Below are 11,989 nucleotides of genomic sequence, written 5' to 3'. Positions count from 1 at the left end.
GCGCTGCAGCGCTGCTCAGAAAATACAGAGACTGTACTGTACTACATTTTCTATATATTTTGTAACATAAAGACGCAGTTTTGCGTTTCGACGATGAAATGACGCCATCGCACAATGATGTCACGGTGTTACTTAGCAACTTTTAGAAGGATATCGATTTATAATTCATAACAGTTTTAAAATAAAGATACATTTTAATTTCCCTTTGACTGATCATCTCAGTTCATCTCCTCCAAGTCCTTTAGCGAGTCAAACCTGTTTTCAGTCTTTATCATGTCTTTTTTAAGGACTTTCTTTCTGGCAACCTCTACATTAGATATTGCCTTTACTGACCTCATTCTTTTCGTTGGTTTCACTTGTTTGTCCTCCTTTTTTCTTTTCCCTTTTCATCTTTTATTCCTGTTGCTTGTTCCTTACATGCTGGAGGGTCGGATTCCATTGTGTTCAGGTCATTTTGCAGGCTGTCCGTCAACTCCATTTGAGTCCATGATTCTCCATCCTGTTGCATGTCCACCGATGTTTCTTTCCCTTGGTCCTTTTTCTCCACCAAAGCGTTTAGCAAACTTTCAGTTAGTCCTATTTGGGTCCAGATTTCCCCATCCTGCTGTTAGTGATCCTCCTGGTTGTTGTGCTTCTTTCCTTCTTGTTCCACGCAATTGTCCATTGTTGTTTCTCCCTCATGTGTTGTTATTTACTCTTCTCGCCGCTCACTGTCTCGTTCATGCAACTGCGCATCCACCTGCTGTTTATCCTCCGCCTTCTCATTCCCCATCCAACACTCACACTTATTTAAAGGCAGATTGCAATCCGGGCACGTTACTGCGTTGCAGTCCCTCGCAATGTGCCCTCTCTTCTCACAGTTAAAGCACTTAAAATCAGGGACTTTAACCAACTAAGCCACAACACCTCAATGCAAGCTGGCAAATACTCAGCCAGCTGTTAAATGGAAATTCTTTGCTATTAGATTTAGGGAAAAAATATTGCATGGACATATGCATTCAAACTAACAGCTAATAAGGCAGAAGCATAGATTTAATTTTTGTCTTGATGCTAGTCCTACCATTAATTTGAGACTTGCTAAGGTCCTCAACATAAAATATGATCAAATACAAATATAGTTAAAATACATATCAACCTACAATAACCATGCTATAGCAGTGAAAACTTTCTATCTAATATCTGGTCATAGTTTCAACAAAGCACCAAAATTCTGTGGAAATTAGCATGCAACACACAAATGTTGACAGCAATTGCTCTGAGGGTCCTACTCTTCCAGCAATAACAAAGCAGTGCTGCAACTAACAAACATTAAGCACCACTGTCCTTAGTGGTAGGAGCAATTGATCTTGATTGTTTGCTCTTGGACCCATGCATGTTGTATTTGTTTAATATAAGAGGTTTTTAAATATTTTGTAGAACAATTACTGTACCACTGGACTGTGCACTTTGGTTGTAAGAGGAACCTCTTGTAATCAAGAACTTGAATCTGCCATTGCCTGCCAGTTGAATCAACACAAGCAGTATATAATTGTTTGTGCAGATGAGACTAAACACTTGTAGCCGTTTTACTTGATTTATGTTGCAGTTTGTCTGCCTGTGGAACCACAATCCATGATCAAGATTTCAAAAGAAACCTTGCCTCGTGTAAGGATTGAACTCACGACCTTCAGATTATGAGACTCACGCGTTACCTACTGCACTAACGAGGCGAGCTGTGTGAAGGCCGTTATTATGAGCCACTGCTCTGAGAATGTATGACAATTAAGGCCCTGTTGCCTGTTGTTTATCTTCAGTGTAAGAAGATTTTTTACTTGATTTAGATCAACTGCTGTACCAATGTACTGTCCAATCTGACTGTAAGATATATCTATGTTATTACAAACCTCAGAATCTGAGATTACTATGGAGTTGTACCACCACAAACAGTTTGCTCATTGACAAAAAGGTCTATAATGTTTTGGGTTGAAATCACAGTGCAGTTGTACTCAATTTAGCTGATTCTTATTGCAGTTTGTATGGCCATGGTACCACGCTTATAGCAATAACAAAGAGGAGCTGCATCTAACCAACATTAAGCACCACTGTCCTAAGTGGTATGAGCAGCTGATCTAGATCGTTTGCTCTTGGACCCAAGAAATTTTGTATTGGTTTCATGTAAGAGATTTTAAAATCATATTTTGAACAATAACTGTACCATTGGACTGTTTACTTTGGATTTAAGACATACCCATGTAATCAACACCTCACAATCCACCATTGCCTGCCAGTTGAATCAACACAAGCAGTTTATACATGGTTGTGCCAATGGGACAAAACAGTTGTGCCCATGTTCCTAATCTTTGCTAATCAGAAGATAAGTGTGGGCTTTGGATGTGTGAGCACAAAGTATGGAATGATTCTGTGTCAGGAATATTTGTTGGAACATCCGATTAGGGAGCCAGCTGTTGAATGGAAATTCTTTGCTCTTAGCTTTAGAAAAAAAATATTGCATGGACATATGCATTCAAACTAACCGCTAATAAGGCAGAAGCATAGATTTGATTTTTGTCTTGATGCTAGCTCTACCATTAATTTAAGACTTGCTAAGGTCCTCAACATAAAATATGGTCAAATACAAATATAGTTAAATATAGTTATAAGATACATATCGACAAACAATAGCCATGCCATAGCAGTGAAAACGTTCTATCTAATATCTGGTCATAGTTTTAACAAACCACCAAAATTCTGTTGAAATTAGCATGCAACACACAACTGTTGACAGCAAATGCTCTGAGGGTCCTACTCTTCCAGCAATAACAAAGCAGTGCTGCAACTAACAAACATTAGGCACCACTGTCCACAGTAGCAATTGATCTCGATTGTTTGCTCTTGGACCCATTCATGTTGTATTTGTATATGACCCATACATTAATTGTACATCTAATTGTGGTTCCTTTTGGACTAACTAAAAAACAAGAGCAAGGAATAAAAGGATTAGGCATCGAGAGAGAAGAGAATAAAATATTTAAATATGCGGATGACACAATGATATTAGTCAAAAATCTGGAGGGGGTGAAAAAAGCAATGCAAACGGTACAAAAGTTCTGTAGGGGATCAGGAGCCAAAATAAATTATGATAAAATGGTACACATGAGATTCAGAAGGGCGGCGTTTTTAACAGAGCATTTTACTTTTATGGAAGCAAAAGAAATAAAGATTTTAGGAGTTTTAATGAGGAGGGATGAAAAGACAGCAGAAGAAATAATGTTAGATCTTAACATTTTAATGATTTCTAATCTATGATATATTTTATACACATCATCTGTGCCATTGTGGGCGGAAAGAAGGCTAAAAAAAGTTTTTTAGATTTTTTATGGGAAGGGAAGCCAGCAAGAATTGCATACAACACCTTAATAGGAGCAATAGAGAAGGAAGGATTGGGGTTAATAGATGTGGAACAAATGATAAATGAAAACGATAAAACAGTACATGGATGAATAAAGCAATGTGTCATGGAAAGCAAAAATGGGGTTTTTCTTAAACAAGTGAAGCAACTTCGAACTTGGAGACAACATATTGTGGATGAAAACAAAGAATTACATAACAGAGGGGTTTCTAAACTTTTATAAAGAACTGTTGAGGGCCTGGGCAAATTTTTTGACTCATGTACATTTTATTTGCTTTCATGCTTAATTTAAGGATGAACATCTACTGTGGTGAATAAATTGTGATAAAAGTTGAACTTGAATAGCAGAAAAGGCATATAAGCAAACAAACAAACAAAAATAAATTGCCATTTGAATCAGCAATTCTCGTCTACGGCCATACCACTCTGAGACCGCTCGATCTTGTCTGATCTCAGAATTCGCTTGTGCGCTGTGTGTCTTGTAATGACAGCTAATCAGTGCAAGATCTTCCATTTCTTTCTCAGCCAATGGCGCCACTGGTTAGCACTTTCAGTTGTTAACCAAAAGGCTGGTTTCCAAACCCACCCAGGGACGTTCTGGCTTTTGTCAGACACCAAGCACTGAGTGGACTGAGTGACTGTTGCTGGCAGGGTGGTGCGTCTGGGACAGATACTTTGAGGGTTTCTTTTTTAGCCAATGTTTGTCAGAGACACTGTTTAATTCTAAATGCTTCTTTTAAGGTGAAACTATGACGAACTATGAAATAATAATAAAGACATCTCTTCATTTCCATTTTCTCACTTCAGCTCTGCTGTGATGGCCGAGAGGTTAAGGCGTTGGACTCGAAATCCAATGGGGTTTCCCCACGCAGGTTCGAATCCTGCTCACAGCGGGGCTGCTTTAAGTTAAAGTGTTGTATGAACCCTCTTATTGCTAAGTGTACAATGGAGTTGATGATTTCATCCAAATATAAACTGCACCCACTGAATGTTAAAAAGATTTTAATTTTGAACATAAATAAGCCGCACCTGTCTATAAGCTGCAGGTGCCTACATTAAAACTAATGAACTTTACACAGGCTTTAACGAAAGATAGTGTCTGTTACACGGCTTGTATCTAAGGAGTAAGTCATTGGTCACTGTCTTCCTCCTTCCTTTCACAACAATTTCTCACGGGAGTTTATCTTTTGGCATCATCGTGCGTTTAAAAATCACCATCGGTAAAGCTTTTCTCCCGATGCCGTGCAGCTCAGAACACAGTTGAAGTGCATTTCGTCAGAGGAACCTCATGCATATTTATGATTCAGTGAGAGCGCACCCGATTTGATATAAAGAATTTTATTGGTTTACCTGAACCCGTTCGGCAATTTTATTGGTCTAATGTTATGGGGCTCAGTTTTTTGGCTTGAAGCTTGTGAAACCAAGAAAAACCCAGGAAAAATCCATAAATTAGCCGCTTCATTGTTTAAGCCGCGGGGTTGAAAGCTTGAGAAAAAAGTAGCGGCTTATAGTCCAGAAAATACGGTATTATATCATGATACTGCATCACTTCTCATGTTACTGTCTCCTAGATTTGTGGCTTTGTAGCGTTTATTGTGTGATTTAAATGTTGTTATCTGGCAATATGGGGAGTAATACAAACAGACACTCACACACCATAATGGTTAGATGCAGTCTGAATATCAACACTAGAAATACCATCTAGAAATTATTTCTAGATGGGATTTTCCAGAAGAAAATAGCAGTTAGAAATGCACACCTTTCGTTAATCACTATTTTGTGTCTTGTGTATATGTTTTACACTGTTTTGTGTTGTCTTGCACTGTCCTGTGTTGTCTTTAAGAGGGGGATTGGGACTGAAGACCTGCCACTGTATAAACTATTAGAGAGAACGAGTAACGCTGTCCAGATCTACTGTGTATTTTATTTATTTATGTACAAACATATACAATGTTATGACTATAATCTATAAAAAATATTTATAAAGAGATCACATTTTATGCTTTATGTGATGATGGAGGAAGCTGATCTAAGGCACTTGGTGACGGCTGAGGGAACGCTTGAATGTGATCTTGTTCTGCTTCAGGATCAGTTGCAAAACAAAGCCCAGGTGCTCGTAAGCTCTTAGTAAACGCTTCATGGAGAAAACATGAAAAAGGAAAAGCTTTTAAACACATGCAAAGGTTATTAAATACAACATGCTCTAAAATTAAAACACCCCCAAATACACAGGACCAAAAACAGTGTTATTAAAAAAGGGGCTTCTCTGCATTTAATTGATGCTTTTTCTAAAACAACTCATATAAAGTGACAAGAAAATTCCTTTGGGGTTTTTGTCACTTACTTTACAAAAACATGCTGTATGTTACCACTGAAATGTTGCAGTAGTTCTACATTGTAAATTTGGACTTTTTAACTGAAGATCAAAGCATGGAGTAGAAGAAATTAATAACACTAATAATAATAAGAAGAAGAAGAAGAAGAAGAAGAAGAAGAAGAAGAAGAAGAAGAAGAACTGCATTAGATATAGAAAAAGTTGAATTGTAACCCACAGTTCACATTGACAATTGTCAGTCTCACACTGCCCTCTAGTGGCACTGTCAGTGCTTGATTTCTGCTTAATTCTGTGTAAAAAATATTAATCATCTGTTTGTTTTATACTATTTTCTCTCTCTCTCTCTCTCTCTCTCTCTCTCTCTCTCTCTCTCTCTCTCTCTCTCTCTCTCTCTTTTTTCTCTCAGACCAGAGTACAGATGTGTGATATTAAGGAGATGTGTGAGGATGTTATCAGTGTGTCTGGTTACAAACTACTGATGTTTTTAGGAGTGTGGATGAGAGAGCTGGTCTCATAGAAAATGATTATTAAGTTACTGAAAATAATTTGCATTGTTTAGTGGCTGTTTCTCTGATGTAGTGACTGGCAGAGTAATGAAAATACTCCAGCATGTACAGTAATTGAGTGACAGTAGGTGGCGCAATAATGACCTTGTTTATTCATGACATAAGAATTAATGATGTCAACATTAATAAAAAAAACACAAAGGTAAAGGAGAGAGATCTCAAAGTGAGCTACCTAGTAGCTGAACTCGTAGCCTAATCAAAAAAAGCCCCACACTGTGGCAGAGACATTAATGCTACCTGCCTGCAAAGCCGCTGATTTGTATTAAAACAGTTTATACATATTTCATAGAAGTATTGTATCGAAGATACTCGTCTTGAAAGTACTCTGTATCGGATTGAAAAGAAAATGATTGGTATCGCTCATCACTATCGACGACACCAGTTGAAATACTTGACTCTGTGTGCTGTGATGTGAAATCAGACACGGGACTGCAGACTGCAGCTCACTGGAAGTGTTTAATGTTTCTTCTAAAAAACACACAACAAATCAGCAGCCCCTGTGGTGATATTTCACTTATTGTGTGTGTGGTAGACTTATCACCATGTGCCCTCACATTCATAAAAATACAAACAAAAAGTGTAAAATATTCACACAGATAGATAAAGAAACCTCACACAAAAACTTCAGTGAGAAAAAATAAAAAAATTATTTCGGCTGCTCCCTTTAGGGGGCGCCACAGCGGATCATCCTCCTCCACACTACCCTGTCCTCTATTTCTGCTTCTTTCAACCTATAAATATATAAATAAATAATAAATAAATATAAAAGTAATTAATATAAAATTAAACCAGTTTATCATAAATTTAGGAAAAACCCACCACTCCAATGAGATTACAATACAGAAAGGGAAGAGGAGGAGTCAGGACAGGAAGTGACATCAGCTTCTATTATCAAGGCATTTAAGAGAAGCACCCATTTTGATCAGGTAACTACATTTATAAACACAGATATGAGTATAAACAAGACAAATCAACAGTTTAGTATGAATTGAAACAGGACATGTAAATTGAACAGGGTAAATTATACACCTGTTACATACATCTATAGATTTAAAACGAGGAAAAGGTTTGTTACGGCACATGCGATGTGGGCGTGGCTAAATGACGCTGATGTGAAACGGAATCCAGAGATTCATCGTGTTTTATCTGTAAGTTTTACCGTCAAATCTTTCCATTCAACATGTTTCTATTATTTATACAGTAATATTCTTATAGGAAAGCTTTTTTAACAAGATTGAAGCCTTTTATGCTTTTGAAGACGTTCGCTGAAGTATTTCTTCCCGTGATGCATTGCGAGATGCATAAATTAATCAGTTAAAATAAATATAAAAATTTTAAAGAAGTAAACATGAAAAATTACAGTATTGTGTTCAAAATGACGCTTTAACACTACAATTTACAATATAATGTATATATTGTAATCAAATTAAGTGAGTGAACTTTTTCATCTACCATGATCATGTGAATTGTAAAGATCTCTTGGTATAAATACAGTGTATGAAATATTAGAGTTTGGTCTGGGTCGGGAATACACGCGCTCATGCCGAAATTCACCTGCTGTGTGTGTTACCAGTGGGTGAACTAAATAAATGGAAGATTGCGTGTGTGTTCCTGACTTGGGTCTTTTTACTATTTAACACTGACTTGCAGTAATAACTCTATTTTTGTGTTAAAATATATCATTTTTTAATATATAATTTAATGTTACAGCATATTTGTTTTATATTCTGTCTCTCTGTTAAAATAAATCTAATATAAAAATTCTAATCTGTTAATTTCTTTGTAAGGGGGTAAATTTACAAAATGAAAAAATGTTATTTCTTTAACTGCGTCAGGGACGAGCATCTTGTTGACAGCGGCTTTGCAGGCAGGTAGCATTAATGTCTCTGCCACAGTGTGGGGCTTTTTTTGATTAGGCTACGAGTTCAGCTACTAGGTAGCTCACTTTGAGATCTCTCTCATTCACCTTTGTGTTTGTTTTTCATTAAAGCTGAAGTCATTAATTCTATTGTCACGAATAAACAATGTCATTATTGCGCCACCTACTGTTACCCAATTACTGTACATGGTGGAGTATTTTCATTACTCTGACAGTCACTACATCAGAGAAACAGCCACTAAACAATGCAAATTATTTTCAGTAACTTAATCATTTTTTTTTTTTGGAGCAATATGAGACCAGCTCTCTCATCTACACTGCCAAATACATCAGTTGTTTGTAACCGTAACAGTTGTTTGTTTATTCGTTTCTTCTACTCCACGCTTTGATCTTCAGTTAATGTAATGAATATAATAAATATAACTGAAATATAAATATTGAATAATGAACTTAATAAATGTTAAATGTAATTATAAGAGGATAAAAATGAATGAGAGCCTTTAATTTATTAAATAGAAAATATAAAAATGTTCTCAGCATTGGTAATTTGGACACTTAACATGTTTCAGCACGGGGGATTTTCCGCTGTGGAATGACTAAATGTCTTAAGCACAAACCTTTTACAGCAGGTTAAGCATATGTATCTGTGACTTTTTTCTTCTGATTGACTGTTGTTTAAAGCAGTGAATGAATTTCTGGAGTTTTTTTGATGTATTTATATACACCATAGACTTAGACTCCCAGTGTTCTACACAATTGTGACCAGAGATAAACCACATTTTTTCATGGTCTTTTCAAATATTTTTTTACATTATTGACAATGATTGTTTAATATACCTACAAATACAACACAAATTCAAATATGTCATCTCTGGGAAAAATTTGGGATTAAATGGGTTAAGATTTAAAGCGAATGATGTGTATTTATCCCTGATGAGCAGCCATGGTGACTGTGGCAAGGAAAAACTCCCTTAGTAGTTATGAGGAAGAAACCTTGAGAGGAACCAAACTCAAAAGGGGAACCATCCTCATTTGGGTGATATCAAGGGTTTGATAAAAAACTGAACCCCATAACATTAGACCAATGACATTTCCGAACGGAAACGAAAAAACGCACCTCACCTGTGTTCTGAGCTGCAAACTTCCACCGGTGGCCACGACGATGACAAAAGATAAACTCCCCAGAGAAATACTGTGGTACCTTGACCTACGAGTTTAATTCGTTCCGTGGACGAGCGATAAGCAGAGGCGGAGGGAAAACTCGTTTTTTACTATCACTCCTGTACACTACGTATCCCTAAACTTAAAAATTTGTACTTTTTCTTCTTTGCTTATCTTAATTTTCGTCACAGTCTTCGCTTTCTGGCTTCGCTTCGCCATCTAGCAGCGGCGTCTCAAGCTCGTACCTCAATTTTTTGCTCGCGTAACAAAGATCGACAGAGTGACCGCTCGTACCTCGGAAAACTCGTACATTAATGCACTAGTAGGTCAAGGTACCACTGTAGTTGTGAAAGGAAGGAGAAAGACAGTGAACAATGACTTTCTTGGTCGGCTACTGTTTAGATACAAGCCGTTGTAACGCGTTGAGTCTGGGTGAAGGGAGAGCTCACTAACTCCAGTTGCAAATTAAATCATATAAGCACAGACAGGTTTCCAAACTCGTGCTTTTTTATTTTTCTTGACAACAGCGTTATGGGTTAGTCAAAAAAACTTAGAAATGAGCATCAAAAATAATAAGGACATAATCCTCAGTCTTACACACACGCAGTAATACCGGAAAATGCAGTGGCAAGCTTTTCCCAAAATACCCCTATGCTCCTATGATGACAATTTCAGACCCCTCCATGATTTCTAAGTGGGAGAACTTGCAAAATAGCAGGGTGTTCAAATACTAATTTTCCTCACTGTATGTATATTTTGCAATGTTTCTTCTTATTTAGATCTGTAAAAAAATACCAAGACTAAAAGGTAAATAAAACCTGTTTTCCACACTCTTTATTGTTCTTTTACCAGGTCGTAAGTGTTCCACCTGCTGCAAGTGTTCCACCTGCTTTACTCCACTCCTACTGCTGTAGCGCCCTCTACCTCCACCCCCACCATTATACAGCCTGCACTTACATTATCACTGCTCATTCATTATTTTCATATTTCAGTATTTACTCCACGCAATTATCTCTGGAACGTCCCCAAAGCCTTTTATAGTCATATTGTCTTTTATTGAATAGAAGATCATTTGTGTTTTCTTTAAAAGGGAAATCAGATCTTTACATTTCCAGCACGTGTGTGATTTTACATGATTTTACAAGTCACGGTTTGGTGAATCCTTCAGCAACAATTCAGCAGCCAAACCTAATGTAAATGTACCAATGCAGATTCCTGTCATTTAAAAAGATCTTCATATGTCATTATCATCATCATTATTATGCTTAAGTTCATTATATACAATATGTGTCTTTACAGCCTGGTAGTCAAAGTTCATCTCCTTCAGCCAGTCCTTCATCTGCATCCAGACCTGCTGTTTCTTCCTGTTCTGCTCCTTTAACCATTTCTTCCTGGTGTTTTGAGTCACTCAGAGACTTGATATTATTTTACCATTTATTTTGTGGATTTACTACTATTATAATCTATAGTTATTTATCATTAGGTTGTTGTTTCAGACCCAATTAGGATCATTTTTTAATCTTTGTACTTGATTATATCTATTGTTAAATAACCTTTATTAATATATACATTGATTTGTAATATTGTAGCATTTTCAGTAATTAAAAATAAAATGTTTTATTGTTTATAGAACAGTGACTCGTGAATTATTCTGTGAACCTGCTGAACCCATTATCATCCTCATTATTATTATTATTATTATTATTATTATTATTATTATTATTATTATTATTATTATTATTATTATTATTATTATTATTATTATTATTATTATTATTATTATTATTATTATTATTATTATTATTATTATTATTATTATTATTATTATTATTATTATTATTATTATTATTATTATTATTATTATTATTATTATTATTATTATTATTATTATTATTATTATTATTATTATTATTATTATTATTATTATTATTATTATTATTATTATTATTATTATTATTATTATTATTATTATTATTATTATTATTATTATTATTATTATTATTATTATTATTATTATTATTATTATTATTATTATTATTATTATTATTATTATTATTATTATTATTATTATTATTATTATTATTATTATTATTATTATTATTATTATTATTATTATTATTATTATTATTATTATTATTATTATTATTATTATTATTATTATTATTATTATTATTATTATTATTATTATTATTATTATTATTATTATTATTATTATTATTATTATTATTATTATTATTATTATTATTATTATTATTATTATTATTATTATTATTATTATTATTATTATTATTATTATTATTATTATTATTATTATTATTATTATTATTATTATTATTATTATTATTATTATTATTATTATTATTATTATTATTATTATTATTATTATTATTATTATTATTATTATTATTATTATTATTATTATTATTATTATTATTATTATTATTATTATTATTATTATTATTATTATTATTATTATTATTATTATTATTATTATTATTATTATTATTATTATTATTATTATTATTATTATTATTATTATTATTATTATTATTATTATTATTATTATTATTATTATTATTATTATTATTATTATTATTATTATTATTATTATTATTATTATTATTATTATTATTATTATTATTATTATTATTATTATTATT

General features: G+C 33.7%; 1 long non-coding RNA gene and 2 other non-coding genes across 3 annotated transcripts; 1 reads left to right on the top strand and 2 right to left on the bottom strand.

The window, feature by feature from the left end:
- Nucleotides 1-1,636: 1,636 nt before the first annotated feature.
- On the bottom strand, nucleotides 1,637-1,709 carry trnam-cau. The gene has a single exon. It is a non-coding gene; the product is annotated as a tRNA-Met (tRNA).
- A 2,490-nt stretch (nucleotides 1,710-4,199) lies between these two features.
- trnas-cga lies at nucleotides 4,200-4,281 on the top strand. The gene has a single exon. It is a non-coding gene; the product is annotated as a tRNA-Ser (tRNA).
- Nucleotides 4,282-6,726: 2,445 nt separating this feature from the next.
- LOC124383039 lies at nucleotides 6,727-8,072 on the bottom strand. Its single transcript, XR_006925203.1, has 3 exons — nucleotides 7,742-8,072; nucleotides 7,109-7,219; nucleotides 6,727-7,020 (listed from the first exon to the last, which is right to left on the bottom strand). It is a non-coding gene; the product is annotated as an uncharacterized LOC124383039 (long non-coding RNA).
- Between the last annotated feature and the right edge of the window lie 3,917 nt (nucleotides 8,073-11,989).

The sequence above is a fragment of the Silurus meridionalis genome, chromosome 3, assembly GCF_014805685.1.
Source record: "Silurus meridionalis isolate SWU-2019-XX chromosome 3, ASM1480568v1, whole genome shotgun sequence".
In the NCBI taxonomy this organism is placed as follows: domain Eukaryota; kingdom Metazoa; phylum Chordata; class Actinopteri; order Siluriformes; family Siluridae; genus Silurus; species Silurus meridionalis.
The sequence above is the reverse complement of the archived record's forward strand: the minus strand, read 5'-3'. Positions and strand labels throughout refer to the sequence as shown.